We start from the raw sequence: 24,013 nt of genomic DNA on the forward strand, positions 1-24,013 counted from the left end.
CATGAACACTATTAAGAAAGGGTTCTGATATCCTTGATGCCAATTTACCTTTCTAAGCCTATATTCACCTAGGATAACAGCATAGTGTAGAATCAGAAGCACTCTGTAAGAGAAAATGTAGTTTTTGTTGACATTACAGAGCCTGCTAACAAAAAATAACAAGCAGCCATAGCAAAAGTGAAAATATCAGCTACTATTATTTTACCTATGTATAAGAATTTTATTTTTTTTTAAAGATTTTATTTATTTATTTGACAGAGAGAGACACAGCAAGAGAGGGAACACAAGCAGGGGGAGTGGGAGAGGGAGAAGCAGGCTTCCCGCCGAGCAGGGAGCCCGATGCGGGGCTCGATCCCAGGACCTTGGAATCATGATCTGAGCTGAAGGCAGACGCTCAATGACGGAGTCACCCAGGCGCCCCAGTTTGATAAGAATTTTACATGCATTAGTCTGATCAAACAAATCTATCATATAGGAATAATTACCCACATTTCAGAAATGAGTAAGTAGGCTTAGTCAAGTAATTTGCCCAAGGTCCCACCAGTAGCCAGTAGTTGTACTTCCTCTAAATAAAAAAAAAAAAAAGGAAATATAAAGGATCATAGGACATGATTAAAACTGAGAGGATAAGCTCATTATAATCAGACAACTTGACCATTTATTTTCTACCTTCTGACTTGTTCTTACATAATATTTCATATTGAGTTTGACTTAAGGTTACATCTAGATGGTAATGTGTTTTTTGGCATCTGTAACTCCATGTCTCTCCATAGTTATGTATTCCACCATTCATGGTTGATTCTCCAGTTCTATTTTCCATTTTCTTTATTGAGTTATAATTTCCTTAAGAGAAGAAAGCTTGCCTTTTCTTTCATGTGTGTATCTACACAGCATCCTAAATCGTGATTGTTCAATAAGGTTTTCAGAAAGTTAGATAATGCCACCATTTCAATTCATTTGTCAAAAAAAAAAGTTACAGGAATGAGTTTATCCACTTTATTTCAGCTAAATCCCCTTAAGTAGCAGTCTAGTAGGCTGTTTTGCTTTTGTGCAATCTCAAAATCCAGCAAACCCACAAATTAGTGATTTCATTGTTAATCCAATAGAGGACTCTATGAAGTGATATATTTGTAATTCACCCATTTTGAATAAAACTCTAGGTAGGATTTTGATGGTCACAAAAAAGCAGTATCTTTACAGATTTGACCCCATCTAGATGTTCTTTCTGTACAGATTATAGACAGACAGATATAGATACAGACATATGGATTTTCTAAAAAACTCATCCCAGGATCACTTGATACATGTGCAAGCAAAACAGACCCTAACCTTGCCTTCTGAGGACTTTGCATTTTAAAGACATGATGCCTGCAAATCTTACCTGTAGAACTACCCAGCTGTAGGCGTTCGCCTGTCTTCAATTTATAAACCCAAGCCAGCTTAAAAGTCAGTTGTTTGGAACCCATAAGGTGTTTCCCACAAAATATCAGACAAGTATGGTTAAGTCCTTACAGCAGTCTGAAACATGTATAGTAAGTCTATAATATACCTGAACGACCCTGTACTAGTCTGTAGTAATACCTAACCATGCTTTGCAATGCCATTTCTATGGAGAAACTGTTTTCCATTTTCCAAGGGGAAATGCCAGGGAATTATCTCTACCCACAGCCTCTAGGAATCCCAATGAAAAGTCAGGCACACCAGCACTGGGTATAAACCTCACTGCAGCTTCTGCAGATGCTGTGGGCAACTTGCCCTATGTGGGAGGGTCTGATGGGGTAGGGGAAGGGCTCCCATGGTAATCAGCAGAAGCCTGCTTCCAGTACTACATCAAAAGGTAGACAGTCCTACAGAAATGACTGAGGGTAGAGAAAGGACCAGGAGTGACAGCAATGATCCTCATCTGAGAAGTATCACAATGCACCTCAGAAATACAGCTGGGAAATGAAGTTATGTATACTGCCTCTCTGACCCATGAATGTTGACATTAACAAGATAATGTGCTCACACATCTGTGTGCACGTGTGTGTACATGTGTGTATGTGTGTGTGTATGTGTGTGTGTCTGTGATGAAGGTAGAGGGCAGGTGATTGTCAGTGTAACTCATTCCACTATGAGAACAGGGACAGTAAAACCTAGGCCCCAAAAGCCATAGTGCCCACAAACATGCTCCAACCAAACAGTGCTATGAATTTAAATTTGAATCCTCCAAAATAAAATTGAAGAGAAAGCATAAGTCCTTAAAGTAACAATATGTACACTGTCAAGTCTTTAGAGAAAAATATCTTTTGGGGCGCTGGATGGCATAGTTGGCTGAGCATCTGGCTCTTGGTTTTGGCTCAGATAATGATCTCAGGCTCCTGGGATCAGTGAGGAGCCTGACTGGGATTCTCTCTTCCCCTCTCTCTGCCTCTCCCACTGTGCTCTCTCTCAATAAATAAATAAATCTTAAAATATATATATATATATCTTTTATAAATCACTCATTCATTCTATCATTCACTCAATAAGTACATGCATATTGAATGCTTAGCTTCCAAGCATTGTTGGATAGATTTATTATACAATAAGGAGAAAATCAATTGCAGTGCCACATTTAAAAGGTGTCTACCCTCAAATAGTCAAATTGGAAAGAAAACGTGGCATCTATATAGTAATTCAAATAATGTAAAATCAAGGGGCCAGATATGTTCTGAGGAAAACTAAATCTTTGCAGTTCAAAATTAGGAGAATTTTCCCTAAATTATTATATTTCTATGGGGCTCCCCATGCGCAATGTACAACTTCGACAGAAGTAAAAACACCTCCATCTGGGAAGATAGTTTATAACCTCTCAGTTCCTTTTGCTCTTTGTCATTCTTCTGAAATAAACTTAGAATAGCAGTCCTACTCATTTATTGTTTTCACTGTATTCCTTGAGATCTAAAGAAATATCTTCTCAAAAATTTTAGTGGAAGGGCCAGCTAAATCAGGATAATTATTCTATGACAAAAAAATTAAAATAAGTACTCCCACTCCTGGAAAGGTGGAGTAAATGACTTTATCTATCTCTCTTGCTAAGTACAAATAAAACCCCTGGACATTATATAAAAAGAAACATAAGTAGACTCTGAAAGGTGCAAGAAGAAGGCAGACTGTCTAGGAACCTTGAGACATACAGAAGGACATAGTGGTGACTTCCTTGGGTTTTCTTTTCTTTTCTTTTTTAAGATTTTATTTATTTATTTGACAGAGAGAGACACAGCGAGAGGGGGAACACAAGCAGGGGGAGTAGGAGAGGGAGAAGCAGGCCTCCTACAGAGCGGGGAGCCCAACGCGGGGATCGATCCCAGGACCCTGGGATCATGACCTGAGCCAAAGGTAGATGCTTAATGACTGAGCCCCTCCTTGGGTTTTCTTTTTGTCTCATATATGCCAGACTTGTAGGTGAAGCAGTCACCTAAACATGCTGATGGGCACAAACAAAAAAAAAAGTCCCTAAAATGCCTCTCTCTCTTGCCAAAAGACCATGAAAGGAGCAAGGTCAGCAAAATAGAAAACCTTCAGAAAGTAACTGCTCCATCCCAATCAAACACTACAGAAAAAAATGGTGACCCCACCCTTGCTGACAATAGCAAAGGCTGAATGGGGAGCCTGCCTAGACTGGTACCCTCACGAGGCTGTAATAAGGCTCCTGAACACCCTTAGCAGGGTGAAGTCAGAGAAGGCTAAGTAGGGAGCAGGACTTTCATTCCCACCAGCCAGTAATGAATCCTCTACATCGTGACATCAGTGGCGATCAGCACGGGAGCCTCTCTTTCACTCCCATCCCCTCCTCACTGAGTAACAAGCTGCTTCAAACCCCCACCCCCCGCTGAGATGGTGTCAGAGGAGGGCTCAGTTTCTCTGGTGGTCCAGCAGTAATAAAGCCACCCTTACCAGAGTCACAGTGAAGACCATGTAGCCAGAACTCCCATCCCTCCAAGAATAACAAGTAGCCCCCCTTTCCTTTTGGTATCTATAGGGGCCAAGTGGGAAATCTGTACTTACACCTCCACTAGACAATATAACAAGACATGCTCCCACTTCCCTTGCCAGAGTACTGTCAGAAAAAGCTAGCTAATATGAAAGGTTTAAATGAGATCCAGAGTCTAAGAAAACAATTTAAAAAAATGTCCAGGTTTCAAGAGAAAATCATATGTCAAAACAAGAATGAGAAGAATCTCAACTTGAATAAAAACAATCAATAGATGCCAACACTGAGAATACAGAAATGTTAGAATTATCTGACAAAGATTTTAAAGCAGCCATCATAAAAATGCTACAATGCAATTATAAGCATGCTTGAAATGAATGAAAAAAACAAAAAGCCTTAGCAAAAAAAAAAAAAAAAGAAAGAAAGAAAGCAAAAGAAAAGAAAATCTCAGTAAAAGAAAAGAAGATCTCAAAAACTAAATGGAGATTTTAGAACTGAAAAACACAATAACTAAAATAAAAATTTCAGTGGATGGCTCAACAGTAGAATGAAGGTGATGAAGGAAGGAGTTAGTAACCTGAAAGATAAATAGAAATTTCCAATCTAATCAAAAGAAAGAAAATAAAATGAAAAAAAAAGAAGCCTCAAGAACCTATGAAACTATAAAAAGATCTAACATTTGTATCATCAGAGTTCCTGCAAGGGCTGAAAAAGTACTTGAGGAAATAATGGCCAAAAATTCAAACCTGGCAAGAAACATAAACCTACAGATTCAGATTCCTTATAGGATAAACTCCCCAAAGACATATCGTAATTAAACTTCTGAAAACTGCAGACAGTAAAGCTCTTGAAATCTTGAATGCCATCAGAAAAAAAATGGCATGATACCTGTAGTGAGAAAACAATCAGAATTACAGAATTTACCATCAGACACCATGGAGGTCAGAAGGATGTGGCACAATATTTTTTGAGTGCTAAAAGAAAGGAACTATCAACACAGATTCTTATAGTTAAGGGAAAAAAATCCTTCAAGTATGAAAGGAAAATAAAGACAATCTCAGATGAAGATGAAGGAAAGCTTAGAGAATCTGGTATCCATAGACCTATCAAAACAATAGCTAAACAAAGTTCTCTAAACAGAAAGAAAATATTAGAAGAACCTTGGAACATTAGGAAGAAAGAAAGCTGATGGTAAGCAAATTATTGGTAAATACAAAGACTTTCCTATCTTCCTAGACTTTTAAAATTATGTATGATGGTGAAAGCACATATTGTAACTGTCTGATGTTGTAAATGTATGTAGAGGAATATAAAATGCAATTACATAATTATAAATAAGGGAGGGTAAAAGGGTTAAGAACAGAGGTTAGGCTTCTGTATTTCCTTCTAACTGGTAAAATAATAGTAGACTGTGATAAATTATGTATGCATAATGTAATATCCAGAGCAATCACTAAAAAAGCTATACATAACATATATTCAAAAAGACTACAGATAAATCAAAATGGAATTCTAAAAATTGTTCAAGTAACCCACAGGACAGCAGAAAAAGAAAACAGAGAAACAAAAAAACAGAACAACCATACAACAAAAAACATAATAGCAGACAAGGTCTAACATATGAATAATATGTTACATTAAATGCAAATGGTCTAAATTAAACAAAAGACAGAGATTGGCAGAGAGGATTTAAAAACATGACCCAGCTACATAGTATCTACAAGATACTCACTACAAATATAACAATATAGACATATCTAAACTAAAATAATAGGAAAATTTGTATCATATAAACCTGAATCAAAGAGAAAAGCAGAAGTGGCTATCATATCAGATAAAGTGACTTTAACTCAAAAAAATTACAAGAAACATAAAGGAACATTATATAATAATAATAAAGATTCAACACACCAAGAAGACCTAGAAATCTTAAATGTGTATGCCGCAAACAAAAGAGTCACAAAATACATGAAGTAAAAATTGATAGAACTGAAAGGGAAAATAGACAAATTATAGTTGGAGGCTTCAATACTCCTCTCTCAACAAATGATTAAAAAAATACACATAAAATCAGCAAGAATATAAAAAACAACACCATCAACTAACAGGATCTAATAGACATTTATAGAAAACTTCACCCAGCAGCAGCAGAATATACATTCTCTTCAAATGCTGATTGAACATATATCAAGATAGATCATATCTTGGACCATAAAACAAACCTCAACAAATGAAAGAACTGAAATCACACAGAGTGTACTCTCCAATATAACAGATGAAACTAAAAGTTAACAGCAGAAACAGAACAGGAAAATCTCCACCTAAACACTTGGAAACTAAACAGCACACTTCTAAATAATGCATGGACCAAAGAAGAAGTCCCAAGGGAAATTTTAAATATATATTATATATATATATTTATTTAAAATATATATATTGAAATATATATATTTATAAATATATATAAATATATATATATTAAACTGAATGAAAATGAAAATAGAACATAACAAAATTTGTGTGACACAGCCTAAGAAGTGCTGAGAGAGAAGTTTATACCACTCAATGCATATATTAGAAAAGAGGGAAAGTCTCAAACCAATAATCTAAGTTCCCACCTCAACAACCCAGCATAAGAGCAAAATGGACCCACAGTAAGCAGAAGGAAGGAAATGACAAAGATAGGATCAGAAAGCAATGAAATTGAAAACAGAAAAAAAAAATAGAGAATAGCAGTGAAACGAAATGATCAGTAGAACTGACAAACCTCTGGCAAGAATGACAGAAAAAAAGAGAGGAGACACAGTTAGTATCAGGACTGAAAGAGAAGGTATCACTACAGACCCTACAGACATCAAAAAGACAATAAGGGAATACTACAAACAACTCTAAATTGTTTAAATTTGGCAACTTAGATGAAATAGGCCACTTCCTTGGAAAACACACAGTACAATGCAAGTATGAAAGAGATTATATGAAAAGCTATAGCCCCACACTACTAACAAAATTGAATATGAAATTTAAAAAAGAAATCTTCAGCTTAAATAATTTCACTAGAAAATTCTACTAAGCATTTAAAGAATTAACACCAATTCTACATACTCTGTTCTAGAAAATAAAGAAGAGGGAAACACTTCTCAATTTGTTTCATGAAATATTACCTTGATATCAAAACCAAAGAAAGTACAAAAAAAAAAAACCAAAACAGCAACTAGAGAACAATAGCCTTCATGAATAGACACAAAAATCCTTAATAAGATATTAACAAATAAAATTCCTCTGTATGTAAAAAAAAATTATACACCATGATCAAGTGTGGCTTATTACAGGGATGCAATGGTGGATCAATATTTGAAAATTAATCAATATAATAATCATGTACAATAAAATAATAATGTTATAATACATCATAATACATAAAAAAAGAAAAATTATTTATCAATTACTTCAGAAAAAAATTGGAAAGTTCAACATCCAATCATGATAAAAACCCTCAGAAAAATAGGACTAGAGGGGAACTTCTTCAACTTTATTTTTTTTTAAGATTTTATTTATTTCTTTGACAGAGAGAGAGAGAGATAGTGAGAGCAGGAACACAAGCAGGGGGAGTGGGAGAGGGAGAAGCAGGCTTCCCGCCGAGCAGGGAGCCCCACGCGGGGCTGGATCCCAGGACCCTGGGACCATGACCTGAGCCGAAGGCAGACACTTATCACTGAGCCACCCAGGCGCCCCAAACTTCCTCAACTTTAAAGTGAATCTGCATCCACAGATAACAGTAAATGTAATAGTGAAAAAAAATTAATGCTTTGTTCTAAAGTCAGGAACAAGGCAAAGATGCTCACTTTCACCACTCATTAAACACAGTTCTGAAAGTTCTAATCAATGCAGTAAGGCAAGAGCAAGGAATAAAACGATATAGGTGAGAAAGTAGGAAATAAAACTGTCCATATTTGCAGATGACATGATGGATTGTTTACATAAAAAATCCCAGAGAATCTTAAAAATAAAGCATCCTAGAACTAATAAGTGAGTTCAGCAAGGTCACAGGATACAAGATAAACATATAATTATCAGTTTATTTACATATACTAGTAGTGAACATATGGACATGGAAAGTAAGGCAACAAAAGCAAAACAGACAAATGTGACTACATAGAATTTTAAAATTTCTGTTCATCAAAGGAAATAATCAAGAGTGCAAAAGCAGGGCGCCTGGGTGGCTCAGTTGGTTAAGCGACTGCCCTCAGCTCAGGTCATGATCCTGGAGTCCTGTGATCGAGTCCCAAATCAGGCTCCCTGCTTGGCAGGGAGTCTGCTTCTCCCGCAGACCCTCCCCCCTCTCATGTGCTTTCTCTCTCTCTCAAATAAATAAATAAAATCTTAAAAAAAAAAAAGAGTGCAAAAGCAACCTACAGAAAGGGAGAAAATATTTGCAAACCACATATCTGATAAAGGGTTAATATCCAGACTATATAGGAACTCCCACAACCCATCAAAAAAAACCCCAAATAGCCCTATTAAAAAATGGGCAAAAGACTTGAATAAATAATTCTCCAAAGAAGATATACAAATGGCCAAAAAGCATATGAAAAGATATTCAACATTACCAAAATTAAGAGCAAGACAAATCAAAACCACAATAAGCTATCATATCGCACTCATTAGGATGGCCACTATTAAAAGAAAAGAAAGTAACAAGTGTTGGCAAGGATGCAGAGAAATTGAAACCCTTGTGTATTGTTGGTGGGAATGTAAAATGGTGCAACCATAATGGAAAACAATATGGAGGTTCCTCAAAAATTAAACACAGAATTACGATATGATCCAGCAGTCCCACATCTGGGTATATACCCAAAAGAATTAAAAGAATTCAAAACAGGATTTCAAAGAGGTATTTGCACACCCATGTTCACTGCAGCATTATTCAACTTAACCAAGAGGTTAGAAGCCACCCAAATGTCCACTGACTGACGAACTGGGTAAAAAAGATGTGGTATATACATACAATGGAATATTATGAAGCCTTAAAGAAGAAGGAAATTCTGTCCTACAACATGGATGAACCTCGAGGACATTATGCTAAGGGACTAAGCCAGTCACAGAAAGACAAATACAATATAATACCACTCATATGAAGTCTCTGAAATAGTCAAAATCATAGAAATAGAAGGTAGAAAAGTGGTTGCCAAGGGCTGGGTAGGGGGCACCGAAGTGGGAAAATTAGTGTTTAAGGGCGATGGATCATCAATTCTGCAAAATGAAAAAGTTCTAAAGATCTGTTGTACACAATGTGAATATACTTTATTGAACTGTATACTTAAAATGGTTAAGAAGATAAAAAAAATTCAGTCTCATTTAGTCCCTAAAGAACATGTTACTAAACAATAACTTGAATGAATGGATGAATTTGATTTATTCCAATATTCACCTGTGCCCATATCACATCTGCTCACTTTTCAATTCAACTTCAGGTTCCAGGAAGAGAGTGAAGTGTAGTGGTTAAATGTCTGGGCTTTGGAGTCGGGCAGACTGGAGTTTGAATTCTGAGTCGGACACTTGGGAACATTTGGTTATGCCTCAGGTTCCTCAACTGCAAAATGGGATAATGATTCTCATCCGGAGATGTCACGAGGGTGAAACAAGATGATGTGCATAAAGCCTAACCTGGTCCTGGCAGGAAGAATCTCACAACAGGAGACAGCTTTCACTCTTCACCACCAAATCAAGGATGCTTTAGGACTCCCTTGTTGCAATCCCAGAATACTTATTTGGTGATATTCCTACCTACTAACATTATCTTGTCTACGGCCATACCACCCTGAACGCACCCTCTCTTGTCTGACCTAATAACATTATTTTTCCTATTTATCCAATGAGTTTGACCGTTCTGAGGAACACTGAGGCTTTCATACGTAAACCTACTATTCTGCCCATAGTAGGCCTTCTGGACTGCCTTTCCAATACAGCTGCCCTCTGCTGCAAAGCCAGCACCCACACAGCTGCATCCCCCCAGACTGTGGGTATGGGGGTTCTTTGGCTATGAGGTAGTAGTCATTCATCCTCACTTCTCAAGATGCAGCTGAAATTTTGCTTCTATGGAGATTCCCTGACACCTCCCTTGTGCCTTCACCCCAAATGACACACAGAGTTACTGCATGATAATCATTGACATGTGTGTCTTTCCTAGCAAGACCTAGTTTCCTTAGGACCAGTGCTCTGTGTCCACGTGATTAGTCCAGGCACCTGTGCTCAGGAAAGTGTCTAATACTGGTTATGGGTTGAATGAAGGCTTGAAGAAAAGTTCAAGGGAGAATCAGAAAAAGTGCAGTTAGGACAGAATTACAGATGAACTGTACAAAAGAAACCAGAAGTGGAAGGGGTACGTAGGCAACAATTCCTAGTTATGGCTCTAAGTGGAACGATGATAATGCTAGATCAAACATCAGGTGCAGCAGATGCACAAAGCAGAATCTTGGTATCCATGGATTACTACAGCCTTTGTCACAATCAGGTCCTATGCTGAGCATCTAACGAGTGAAAAGGACGGATCCTCTGATGGGTAAGGACACTCCTTCTCCTATCCCTGTTCTCTAGGCGGCAGGAGCTCATGTTGTACCAAGTCATTGCAATTCAGAAAAGGGGGAGCTTAGTTTCACCGTGGTTTTCAAGTCTTGAACCAAAATTTTACTGGCGGTTCCACTAAATCACAACCTGTGACTGAGTCTCACCCCTCCTATGATTCCCATTACATAGTTTTCTGGTGAAAGTTCTAGCAAGCCTAAGATTGAAGCTAATCAAGAAGAAAAAAAATCCAGCAGAGTCTGGATTTCCAATTACATGGAGAGTCAGCTTCTGAAAAATGGAGTGTCAACACTGAGCCTTCTTTCCTGGAGTGGGCCTTTTCTCCTTGGAACTCACCAGATCTTATTGTTCTTGTAAATAATGGATCTATACTAGGTTTCAGGAATAAATGATAGGAATTGTATAAGTGACAGGCTAACTTTTAGGTGCCAAAATTTCTTGGTATGTAAATGATAATGTACAGAAAAAGCAGACTACACACACTCAAAGAATCTGCAAATCCAAGTCCTGCCAAGAGCCACGAGAATTCTGTGAACTTAAAAAGACTCCATGCCAGAAGCATGAGCCAGCATTGCAGAGGTTGTAGTTTCTTGCTCTGCGTTGTGTCCTCAGCATTGTCTAATGCACATACTGAAACTGAAATAGTGACTGGGCCACTTCTTTTCTCAATAACATTAAAAACAAAACAAAAAACAATGTGAACCACAGGGTATTCATTCTGAGGACCTAATTAGTTTACTGTCATAAAGGGCATATCAAGCGCAATCTGTAGCTTTTTAGCAGTCCGAATGTTTCCTGGTGTTGCACACCCGCAGCATTTTCAAACTTAACACCCAGCCTAGAGCAGCAGTAGAGGTAAATGGGCCAGGTGTAGAATGACGACTTAAATTCGAATTTAAGGTTCAACCACAAATGTTGTTTTAAACAAGGTCATCGCTCAACCACAACAGTACGATAATGCAAAACTGGCATCTGCCGGGGGAAGAAAGTGCATGTGAGAGCCAGAAACAAGCAGTTAAATTCAAAGCCTTTCATTTACATTTCAGGTGTGTCAAGGCCTTCTGGAGGCCTTTTCCATATGTAGGAGCAAAAGGAATACTGTCCTCTTGTCGCCTAACGCTAACTTTGCCTCTGCAGTTAAATGCCTTTTCCGTGAAGAGGTACTGGCTGATGGGGAATCAAAGGCCATCGGTATGTTGGTGGCATTGCCTAAAAGTATTCTAAGTGGGTTCTAGGAGTCCACAGTGACCTCAAAAAACAAGCTACCTAGGGGGTAGCCAGGTCCTGAGGCAAGAAGGTTGTACATTAACGCTGTTCAGTGCATATCTTTATTAGATTAGATAATATTATATTATTATATGCTAGGCTGTTAAGCAAATAAATACACATAAAGAAATGACAATCTACATAATTACATGACTAGTTTTTACCACCACTCACCACTCACAGTGATTGGATTTTCTTCTGCCCATGCCAGAGCAAACCAGTTGCTCTGGTGCTGTTGATGGGTGTAATGACCCCTTTAGTCTGCAAAGCTAGTAAAGAACAAACGGCAAGTAACAGTAACCATCGGGGCCCAGAAACGTGTCAGAAAAGAGTGGCTGGGTGGGGGGTGGGGGACAAGGAGGGTCCAAACCGATTTGTTGGTCCTGTATCTCTCGCTCTGGTAACAACCCTCCTCGGCCTCAGGCTCCAGGCGGACACAAGAAATCTCAGGGGTGGCGGGAGAGAGAGAGAGAGACGCGAGGTGACCCGCTGGCCCGAGCCTCCCCACCGCGGCCCGCCAGCGGGGCTTGATCACCCACAGAGTCTAGCCTGGGGTCCCGCAGGAGGACCAGGGGGGCGGCGCAGAGCCGCGCCGAGGCGCCCCGGCCGCAAGTTTCCGCGCACGTGGCCGCGGGGTGGGCCGCGCTCCCCCCGCCTCGCGGGCTCCGGGAGCGGCCAGGGTGCTCGGCGGCGGGCGGGCGGGGGCGGACCCGTGCGCAGGGCTTCTGGCCGCTTTCCAGGTCGGCGCACTAATACGGGCGATGAGGCTTCGCGGCTCCAGTCTGACTGACGCCGGCTGGGGCCGCCGCCGCCGCCGCCGCCGCCGCCGCCGCTGCAGCCGCTGTCTCGGTCCCCGCCGCCGCCGCCGCCGCCGCCGCCGCCGGGCCCTGCAGCCGCTGGGCGCGCGCAGCCACGCAGTAAGTGCGCGGCGCTTGGAGCGGGCGGCTGGGGACCACGGCGGGGGGCGGGGGGGCAGCTAGACCTGGGGTGGGGGGGGATGAGTGGCATCGTGGGGACAGGTAAGAGATGCCCTCCCCGGCGCGCGCTGGGCGAGAGCGTGTGTGTGTGCTTGTGCGGCTAAATTGTTCTTCCCCGGGGGAAGTCTCCGAGGCCCTTTGGTGTGTGGCTTGGTTCTTTGTACTCTCCATCCCCGTATTTCTTGGTGGAGCCTGTTTGGGGTGGGGTGGGGCCGAAGGGGACAGCTCCGGAGAGTTGGCTGCGCGCCCTCCCCGCCGCCGCAGCCGCCCAGGCGGCGGGCACCTGGGACCTGTAGGAGGATGCTCGTCCCGCGGCGGGGGCGCCGGCCGAGCGGGGCTGTGGCCCAGGGCGTGGGCAGGGATGCGCGCTAGCTCTCCGGCACCCGGGCTGGGCACCGCGCGGGGGTCGAGCACCGAGGACAGGCGCCGTGGAGACGCAGACTCAGAGCTGAGTAACCGTTTGTTGTGGCCGAAAGTGGGGGGCTGTGGAGAAATCGGGGTGGAGGGTAGTAATTGTGACTCAGCTGGCCTCCCTGGCCTTCTGTCTCATAGACTTTTTTACTCTGCTTACCTTTGAAGCACGCGAAGTGGGAAGAAAAAAAAAAAGTTAGGAATGTTGTTCAAGTGTCTCCGGGCTAGCGGTTGGATTGTGTTGGGAGCTGGGATGTTTGTCTTTTCCTTCGCCTGCCATTCGGTGCCAGCTCTCCGCAGAGGGGAGGGGGGCGAGGTGGGGGAACAGATACAGGAGACTAACTGACGCCAGCATTGTGATCGGAAGGAGGAGCGTGGGGGAAAACATTTTTATGGATGGCTAATCGCTGACAAGTCTTCCCGTTACTGTTCCTTCCTCCTCCCACCCTTGACAGTGGAAATTTCAAATGATAATTTAGAAATACTCCGTTGACTTGTTCCTGGGTTGGAACTGGTGCTCGTGAGAAATAGCCTACAAATAATGTATATCTAGTTTCGGAATAAAGTTGCATGTAAATTATTTACCCAGTAATTAACAGTCGGATGCCCACCCACAGGACACTGTGGATTGCTTTTAATGGATCCAATTTACAAGTGTCATTACAGTGGTTTGCCAGATTTCTCGGATGATCTTTTGGAAGTGTGGTTTAGCAGGAATAATAGAGGATAACTGTCAAGTCATGAGACATTTAATAATGCTACTTCCTTGGCCATAACTGAGCAGAGCTTTTGGGGCATCCTTCTGAGTGAGTGAAATGTTCATGCTACAAACAGATCTTCTGCCTTAGGAGTCATTTTGGTGTGAGGGAATGCCATTGGATGTTTATATTTTTAAAATAGCGATCTATATTTAAAAAGGAAGTAAAAGTAAAACCCAAACACATTCTCCTAACTCCAGATACAATAAGTGAGTCTTTCTATGCTTGTAGGAAACCATGAACAAGATTTTGGACTGTTTTCAAATTTGTGGTTATCCCAAGAAGGACACTGCAGATAAGAAAATGATGTAATAGTTTATAAATAAGGAGCATTTTAAATATAATATGACAAAAGTTTAAAATAATATATCAGAAAAAGAACTTTTAGTGATGATAATTGCCTTCATTGATGGCAAGACAACTGTCTTTAGCGGACAGCCTTCAGCCTCTTAATCTGTTCTGACACAACCAACTCCCATTTTTATGCTTGACTGGCTATCTTTGTCCAAGTTGTTTTATGCTTCAGCTCTGTGGTTTTATGCTATTTAAGAGAATGCCAGCATATTCTTGATCTGAACAAACTCCTTTTTATCAGTACAGTGTTTACTAAGATCAAAGGTATAAACAAATTTTAGGTTAAACCCCTACGTACTTTATAATTCTCACAGCTTTGTCATCAGTATCTTAAAGTCAGCATGAACTATTTGACTTTTCTCTCTCTAAAATATTTTTCTTTTGCTTCTATATCTTCAGTTAATGGCTAATCAGAGAATGTTCACAGATATCAACTACTGCATCCCTGATTGCCCAAGACATGGAATGAGAAAGAAGAGGTTTTTTGTTTTTGCTTTTTTTTAATGAAACCTTGCCAAGGATATATATAAGTAATAAACAACTGGCAAATTTGTTTATCCTTTCTGTGCATGTGGTCAGTTGGAGGAGAAAAAAAAAATCTGTCAAGAAATTACTTCATAAAGATTAAAATATTCACTTTCAGTGTTACAAATAGTTTAATTCTGATTAATGAGAGTGCAAATTCCTTTGGAGAGCTGATGTTTCAGGAGTGGTCTATGGCACTTGGATAACTAGTTTATATCTAACATTCTCTTTGTAATATTTCATCATATTCTGCTTTATTATGTCAGAAATAATACTTATCCACAGAGTGTACTTTGCTTTAAGGGAAGGTAAAGGTTATGGAAAATGAAGACTTTTTTTTTTTTATTGCAAAACATACTATAAGCCTTTAACAAACCTTAGTGCAGATTTTGTTTATTGCTTCTAACATTTGGAGAGGAATTCAGAAACAGGGAAGTGTCCAGAATAAAAGAATAAATATAGCAGTACGTTGAAAGCATGAATCTCTTCAAATAGTTGTAATTCTAGGCTGTTGGATTTATATTTCCTTGGTTACTGTTGCTAGTGAGTTGAAAAGTTATTCTAAAGCAAAAAAAAAAAAGGGCAAACAGTAAATTCATAAGCAGTTATAACAGTTTGAGCATGCTTTATAGATTTCTTTTTCTATTAAGCTCATGAATGTCCATGTCATGAGTAGTCACATAACGAAAAATAAACAATTATCCCTTGGCAACAAACTAACCTTTGAAAATAAATATTCCTATAAATTGTGTCTTAAGAAACGTGTGCTAACTAAAGTTTAAGATTTCACAAAATCTGTTAGCATCAGAAGGTGTTAATCTTGCCAGTGGACTGCGTCCTGACACTTCCACCCCGAACCTTCTGGAACACCCTGCACTACTCTACTTCGGTGGCAGCTTCAGGCTGACTCCAGACCACTTTTCCAGGTTTATCATCCCACTCCTTCCAGATTTTATGCTGTCATTAAAATAATGAATTACAATTTCCCGTCATGCCCTGGCTTTTCTCTTCTCTGCATCTTTACACATGCTAAGGCCTAGAATGCCATTCCCTGCTTCCCAGCGTAGCATCAGATCCTCAGATATATCTGCATCTTTCTCACGTTCTATGGTCCTGACCAGGTGCAGCCTTTACAGAACTTTTTGATGGCCCTGGTCTCAGGTGTGTCCTCCTTTGAGCTGCTACAGCTCTTTGCATTTTCCTTCCCTTGTATTAAGTTACTCATGTGCTAATTTATTTCTTCTAATTGGTCAGTGCTTTCAAAATCTGTGAAGGAATGGACCATGTTTTGTCTATCTTTTTCATTCCCCTAATGCCGACCACAATGACCAGCATAGTGGTCAGTCAATAAATATTAATTAAGTGACACATCGTTCACTGAACCCATGTTTTTTTCTGAAATAAAATCTGTAAAAGAGTTTCCCCCATATAGTTGGTCTTTTTTTTTTTTAAGATTTTTATTTATTTATTTGAGAGAGAATGAGAGATAGAGAGCACGAGAGGGAAGAGGGTCAGAGGTAGAAGCAGACTACCTGCCAAGCAGGGACCCCGATGTGGGACTCGATCCTGGGACTCCAGGATCATGACCTGAGCCGAAGGCAGTCGCTTAACCAACTGAGCCACCCAGGCGCCCCCCCCCCCATATAGTAGGTCTTAGCGGTCCATCTTTCAAGAAGCCAGTGTTGAACTTGAGCTGAGGACTTTGTTCAGAGGCTGTGGAGAGCTAGCCCTGAAACGCCTCTGGTCCAGTTGAGCCTCCTCTCAATATTGTGGCTGAGCATTACAGTCAGGAAAGCTTATGTGATACTCTTATTGCATTAGCAATTTTCCATATCAGATTCACTAAATACACAATGGAAACCATTTAGGGGGAGAAAAAAAACCAACAACAACAAAAAAAACAGTTTCTAATGTGATATGGCTACCACAATGAAACTCTAATGTGATTCCACAGAAAATCGCTAACACGATATGCTGACCCCTCTCCCCACCCCCCATAGCCACATAAAAATTGATACCATTTTTAGTGTATATGTTTCAAACTATGCTCACCAAAGAAAAAGCAGACCGCTACTGAGATGAGCTTCTGTTTTGGTCAGGTTGGATGTATGAAGGGTCTTCCTATCAGCCTTGTCAGAGAGCTGAATCTCCCTTCTGTGCAGTGCTCATTGTATTAATAAGCAATACTAAATCATTTCTTAAAATGCGTCATACTCTGTTAAGTGACTCAGAATTAATAGAGATAGTGTAATGTAAAAAATATAATTTGTGTATAAATATCATGCCTCTATAATACATTCAGTTTTACAGTTTTAATTGGGAAGTCTAATCAACTCAAAACCAATTTTCTAAGACTCAGAGACACTGACATAAAATTTAAATTCAGAACTTAAGATGAAATGCAGAAATAGTAAGAAACAAATTACAAATATATGTGTACCGTTCTGTATCATTTTAGAAGTCATAAACACTGAAAAGATTTTGGTTCTTCCCCTTCATTCTCTAACCCATATTTAATTCAAAGATAAAAATTTAACCTAAAAAATAAATGTAAAGGAGTCCTACAAAATCTGATTTTTCCTATAAAGATAATTTTGATTTTCTTTTTTTTGGGGGGGCGTACTAAATATCAAATTTTCTCTCTCTCTTTTGTATTCGAATTACCTGATATCATTGGTGTCGTTGCTTTAGTATATGAATTTCCCCTTGGGGATATGTAATATTTAATATATGATCACTTCCTCTTCCCCTTTTTCAAATTTAATTTTGAAGGACTATAAATGGAAAACATGTATTCCTCAGTCATGAAATGGGTTTAGTGAAAAGCAGTCTTTGGTTTATTAAACACTGAGATCACTAGGGATGATCATTCATCCTAGAATTCCAGTGACCTGGCAAAAACTCCAGTTTTTGACCACTGGACAAATAATCTGTAAAGTGCACATGTGCCTCTGGGGGCCACCCAGAGGGGTTGACATTGGAGATTTCTTCTGAAACAGCTTAGAGGGAGGCAGTGGGAGTAATGGAGGTGTGAACACTGTGAGTAGCAACAGCTTACATTCACTGCGCCTGAGAGCGCTTCCCCAGGGGACTGGGCCGTGAGCCCACTGGATCCCAACCCCGCTGTATCCTGAGGAGTATCTTCTTCCGAGTAGCCTAATATTTTTCACTTTAATTTGTTAAATTGCTTGGAAGCTGATCAAATGTAGATTTGCTTTGGTTAGTGTGTATGTTAACTCTATGTTTTGATTTGATTTGATGAAATGCAGAAATTGTTACATGGGTAGGGTAGGAGATAGATCCGGAACTGTCCTTTGGGACCGTTTATCAGAAGCCTTGAAGGAGTTTGTCCTAAGTATTAACCGGCTGTGGAAGGTCTGGAGCAGATTTGCAGGTTTGTTTTTGTTTTGTTTTGTTTTGTTTTGTTTTTTAACGCAGAGTTTGATGGATGGTGAAATTCAGCTGAAGTGCTGGGAGTTGCTTTCTGAATTCTCGTATCTAAATTTAACTGAACGGGAGCCACACATTTCAGAAAATAACTCCGAAAAGGATTCACAGATTCCATCAGAGTTTTCCACCTCATGGTAGAATATTTGACTTCTATTCATGTTTCATTATAAATCCACTAATCCATATTGCTTTTTTTCTTTGCTGGGAATCACACAGGAGAGAACTGGAGTTTGGCTGGCGTAGGAAGAGGAGTTCATTGAAAAGTTTGTGGGGGCGCCTGGGTGGCTCAGTTGGTTAAGCGACTGCCTTCGGCTCAGGTCATGATCCTGGAGTCCCGGGATCGAGTCCCGCATCGGGCTCCCTGCTCAGCAAGGGGCCTGCTTCTCCCTCTAACCCTCCCCCCCTCTCATGTACTCTCTCTCTCTCTCATTCTCACTCTCTCAAAATAAATAAATAAATCTTAAAAAAAAAAAAAAAAGAAAGAAAAGTTTGTGCATTGGGACGGTTGTGAAGATTTGAGACACTTTAGCTTGAACAAGCTTACTCATGCCAAAGGCACACATTGCTTATTTGAGTTGGTGTTAGCAGTATTAAAGGTGCCTATATTAGGAGTTCAGAGGGTCTCAGTGGGCTGGCCAGGGAATCTGTCAACACTCAGAACATTGTTTCTCTGGGAAAATGAATTCCAGTTTCCAAATGACTACCCAGAAATTGGCACAACTTGTTCATAAAGTGACACTGCCGGGGATTAATGGTTATGATGAATGATAGGAGATTATTGTTACGGTTATGATTAATGATATGAGTGACTATTAGAAGCCAGTGAATGTGGAAGATGAGAAAATGTGTTAAAGCTAAAAAGAATTTAATTCTCCTGTAGTTTTCCTTCACTTGTTGGTGCATCGATACCATTCTTTCCCTGTTTTCTGGTGATAGTAGAATTTCACTTCTAGGAGCAAAATTTAGATCAGGTGTTTGTCATAGAGAAACCTTTATGTACAGAAATGCTTCCCTTAGGGCTTATTGGTTAATTGTGTTTACACAAAACAGTCATTGGGTGTTGGCTGTGTTTGCAAACAATGGCAAGTTGGTGCCTAGGTGTTACTTCAGAGGAGTGGCACTTCCTTTCTGTTGTCATTGATTTAAATTGATTGCAAATATACATTTTAAATTTTTTTCAAGATATTGTATGGATGAAGTTTGGGGTTTTAAAATGTGATTTTGTGGATGTAGTCATTGCGCTAGAAAGTGGGACTTATAAATTTGGGGGGCTTATATAAGTTATTCATTCAATCATTTTTACTCTGCCTATTGTAATTACACTCCCTACAAAGCCCCAAACCCTAAGGACCATATAACAAAATAAAGTACTAAAAGAAAATGAAATCAGGATTTCATAGCCTAATTAGAAAGAGAGAGGTCAGGAAAGCAAATAGCAAAATATTTATCCGATAGTTTCTTTATGCAAAAAAAAAAAAAGTAATCTATTTGGATTTCTCTATATTTTTCCTGGCTAGAATTCCATTTTTACTGTGTGTGAGTTTTGAGTCAGCCTTGACAAAGATAATTACAATGGTCCCATTTGGGGTTTTAGGACTCTAAATAAAAGTGAAATACAAAGTGTAAGGGGAATAGAGATTCTTGCAGTAGGTGCTTGTTTAGAACTAAAGGATGCTGAAGACATCCCTGGGCCTGGAATTGTACTACTGTGTCTGTCAGGAGAAGAGCTTTTGCTTCTCTGGTTTTCCCTCTTACCCTCTACTGGTTCAAGAGTGAGTGTGCATGGCCCCTCCTACAGGAAACGGCCCCTCCTACAGGAAACCGCCCCTGGCCCTTTTAATAGCAGTTATAATAACATATCACCTGCCTGGCAATAATGTGTTTAGATTCTTGTCTCCGGCTGTAGACTATACTATTGGAGAGGGGCCAGCACTTAGCATAGGTGTCTGGCTCATCCTTGATACTTGTTACATTTAGTTTCTTCCTTCAACCACCGTCCTTTCTCTTCCCTAATATATTTTGGTGTTTTGTAGAATAAGGCAGAAGGAAGGATAAGGCATTTGGATTTTGATCTGTAGGCAAGAGAAAACTATTAAATTTTAACCTGTGGTCAAAAGAGAAATACTAAAGGGCTTGAACAGGAGAATCACATCATCAAAGATGTGTTTGAAAGAGATTGAAGACAAATTGAAGGGGCGTGGTGCTTCTAAATAGCCATATGGACACCTAGCAAAGCTGGTGAGATGGTGTTGACGCCATCTCCACTGCTTCATGAATATCTTTGGCAATTAAAAATCTGAACTACCCCATACAGCAATCCTTAACACAGTTACGAGTGATTCTTCTCCATCAGTTTATAACCTCCACCACTCAAGCAGCCCTCGGCCAGGAAACTCAACCTCCCACAACACACGCGCATCAATAAAATGTTAAAAAAATTACCCACATAACCATTTAGAAAAACATTTAAAATATTATTTATAGCCATTTAACACTTTGCAGGTATTCATGTCCAGGTTAGTGTGCCATATAACAGCACCTTAAGTAGAAAGACTATTAAATGCACAGGAAGGAGGGAGTGCATTATATGCTTCTGCCTGTCAAAGGAATTTGTTCTATTGCATCAGCAAAACAATGGGCTGTAGGTCAAAAGGTAGCCTAATTACATAGGGCTTAATAAGACGGTAGTTAACGTTATTGATAAAGCTGGATTTTACCTTCATTCAAGCAACATTTATTGTAGTGTTAGACAGTTCAGACCACTCTGTGGCATGGCCTGTGGCCTTCCCAAGGGGCTGGGTGTCTCTGGGGAAAACAAGTAACAAATGTAAGGAAGCGAGCGTCCTCTGTGCTTTCATGAAGGTATATGCCGGGTGCTGGGGAAGCCCAGAGGAGCTGTGGAGAGCTCATTACTGTTGCTGCCTGGGGCTGTGGGGAAGGTTTCCAGGATGTAGCTGCACATAGGCCTCAGGGCAGAGGCGAGGCAGTGAAGGACCAAAGGAATGAGGGTTGCTGAGAAGGGAATGTAGTTTGAGGCGGAAGATTGTGAAAAGCCTGGTTTGAAGGTGACACTAAAAGCATTAAATCTTACCCAGGATACTGTTTTTGTTTTTTCATTTTTTTTTCAGGTAAATATATAAAAGCATGCACATAGTAGAAATTTGGAGACGGGGTGCCTGGCTGGTTTAGTCAGTGCAGCATGCAACTCTTGATCCCGGGGTTGTGAGTTCGGGTCTCACGTTGGGTACAGAGATTACTTAAAAGAAAATAAAATCTTTAGAAAACAAAAAAAAGAAATTTGGTGACAAATTTATATATATGTTTTTGACAAAGATTTTAAAGCACAAATAAAATACTTTTAATCCCAACCCCTGGAAATAGTTAGTGTCCCATTCTGCTTCAGTCTCACAGCAAGTATGTCACTAAAGAGTGTGACAGGATCTGCTCTGAACTTGGAGTGACAGGGCATTAGGGGCCCAACAGGGAGGGTACTCTCTTGGGTGGGTGGCTGGGGGAGGCCCAGTAGGACAGAGCTGCCTGCATGGAGCAGACCCATTAGGGACGTCTGGGATGGGGCACAACTACGAAATATGTAAGAGGGTCCATCCACGGGATTTAATGACCTATTGAATGTGGGCTTGAGGAAGAAGATTTCCACGGGGTTTTTCTGCGTCTGTTTCTCACTTGGGCAAGTTGTTGGGAGTGGTGCTACCAGAAAATAAGGAATGCAGGAAGAAAAACTGGTGTAAGAAAGCTAATAGGTTCCGTAGGTTCCATTTCTTTCTCTTTAAAAAAAAAAAGTAAACTTTATTTTTTCGAGCAGTTTTAGGTTCACAGAAAAAATTGAGTGAAAGGTACAGAGAGCTCCCATATACCTCCTGCCCCCCCCCCCCCCCCCCCCCGCCCCGGCATGCATAGTCTAAGGTAATATGATGTCCTCCACCAGAGTGGTTCATTTGTTACGACTGATGAGCCTACACTGGCACATCATTATCACTCCAAGTACATAGGGTGTTGTACATTCTGTGGGTTTGTGCAGATGTGTAATGTGCAAATAACAGTATCAACCACTGTAGTATTATACAGAATAGTTTCACTGCCCTAAACGTCCTCCCTGCTCTACCTGTCCGTCCCTCCCTCTCCCCAACTCCTGGCCTAGAGTCCATTACTACGTTGGAACGTATTGCATTTAAGGATCCTGAAGTGTGGAAGTCAGTGGTGGTCAAATTTTAATTAAAAAAAATTTTTTTTAAGCCAACAGGGCCCTTTCATCAAAGAAGCCTCATTAAGTAAAGCTGAATGAAGAAGGGCTGCTTTGGTGGACGGTGGCATCTGCAGAGGGACAGAGTTGAGTGCTTTGCCCTTCCCCTGGCGTCCAGCTCTGCCCTGCTGCTCTCTTGTCACTGCCACTGACTGAGTCTCTGCTGTCTCCAGAATTCTGAAGAACACCGTTTACAGACTGCAAGGTAAGCAAGTCTGGAGCTGGAAGGAAGGGCTGGTCGTTGCCAGATGCAGCGACCTCAAACTCTTGTGCTTCTGAAACCTGCTGTCTGTTTTTCAGTAGTTTGTTTGTTTTCCTCTGTTCGGCTTCTTTTGGTCCCTTTCCTGGGGTCCAGCTGCCAGCTTTGATTTCACTTTGCTGTCGTGGGCCTCCTAGTAGCATCTCGTCTTCCTTCTCCCAGCGTGCTGTTGTGGTTTGCTGTAAACTTGGAAATCGGTCGTATAAACATGCTTGTTTAAACATAGCCAAAAATAGCTGCAAGTAGGTCCTGTGTGATGTTTTCTGTACAGACTTGGTAACACCTACTTTGGCAGGTAGAACCTTTTTTGTTTTGTTGCTTGTTCTCAATTAGGTTTTGAGATGGAACTGCTGGATGGTCAAATTTTATACAGTGGTCACCTCATTTCTCTTGGGGTCCCTTTATCGTCTCGCCTTCTCCCTCTTCCTGACTGCCTGGAATTCTATAGAAGGTATATATTATAGCCTCAGGAATATCCACCCGCCAGCTCTGCTCAGTGAATAGTAGCATTTCTCGGAAGAAGATGTCATAATTTTGATTCCTAATGCGATGCTAATATGTTGAGATAGTTTTTCTTTTTATGTGAACATTTATCCTCTTTTTTCTTTTTTGCCTCTGATCTTTTTTTCTGAGATTGTTTTACTTTTTCTTTTCTTTTTTGGCACTTTTTTCTTCTACAGTAAGGCACCCAGGAGGAATAAGCGGAAATAGAACTACTTGTTAATAATAAAAAATAGTATCGTTACATTAGTTTACAGTTTTCAAATTGCTTTTGCACACTTCCACTCCGCATGAAAAGTAGGGATTTTTGTTTCAGTTTTGCAGAAGAGGAAACAGGATCCAAGTGGTTAATTACTTAAAGGTCACACTTAGTGGTGGAGCTAGCATTCAGACTCAGGTCTTCTTCCTCCAGATAGTCATTATACCATGTTGTATCTTGTTCCTGGAGGCACTCGTTACCTTGTTACATTGACATTTTAGCTGAAAAATCAAACTAGATGAGTGGTGGAGAGAACCATATCCCAGGGATTTAGGTGAACGTAAATCAAGACTTTCCCGGTGGCTTATTCGGTATAAAGGCCGATGACACCAGTTTACCTTAGCACCTCCTGTCGTGAGCACAAGGCTGCCTGTTATAACCCTGTCTTGGTTTAGGCAACATATATCATCTTTAGTCAGGGCCTTTTGTTTTATGTGAAATTCAGTATCAATATA

General features: G+C 40.4%; 1 protein-coding gene across 9 annotated transcripts in view; it reads left to right on the plus strand.

The window, feature by feature from the left end:
* Window positions 1–12,587: 12,587 nt before the first annotated feature.
* Window positions 12,588–24,013, plus strand: part of SMAD9 (SMAD family member 9) — a 74,659-nt gene continuing 63,233 nt past the window's right edge. For 2 of the 9 annotated variants that reach the window (XM_073894669.1, XM_025875306.2), the window contains exon 1: window positions 22,533–22,744. The gene's annotated coding sequence lies outside the window, so the exon portion shown is untranslated. Of the gene's footprint in view, window positions 12,721–12,798; window positions 12,823–16,492; window positions 18,542–22,532; window positions 22,745–24,013 lie in introns of those variants that run through there. The other 7 variants (XM_073894665.1, XM_025875305.2, XM_073894667.1 and 4 more) reach the window with 7 other exon arrangements.

The sequence above is a fragment of the Callorhinus ursinus genome, unplaced genomic scaffold (assembly GCF_003265705.2).
Source record: "Callorhinus ursinus isolate GAN/ISIS: 27379988/994484 unplaced genomic scaffold, GSC_fseal_2.0 scaffold7, whole genome shotgun sequence".
Lineage (NCBI taxonomy): Eukaryota > Metazoa > Chordata > Mammalia > Carnivora > Otariidae > Callorhinus > Callorhinus ursinus.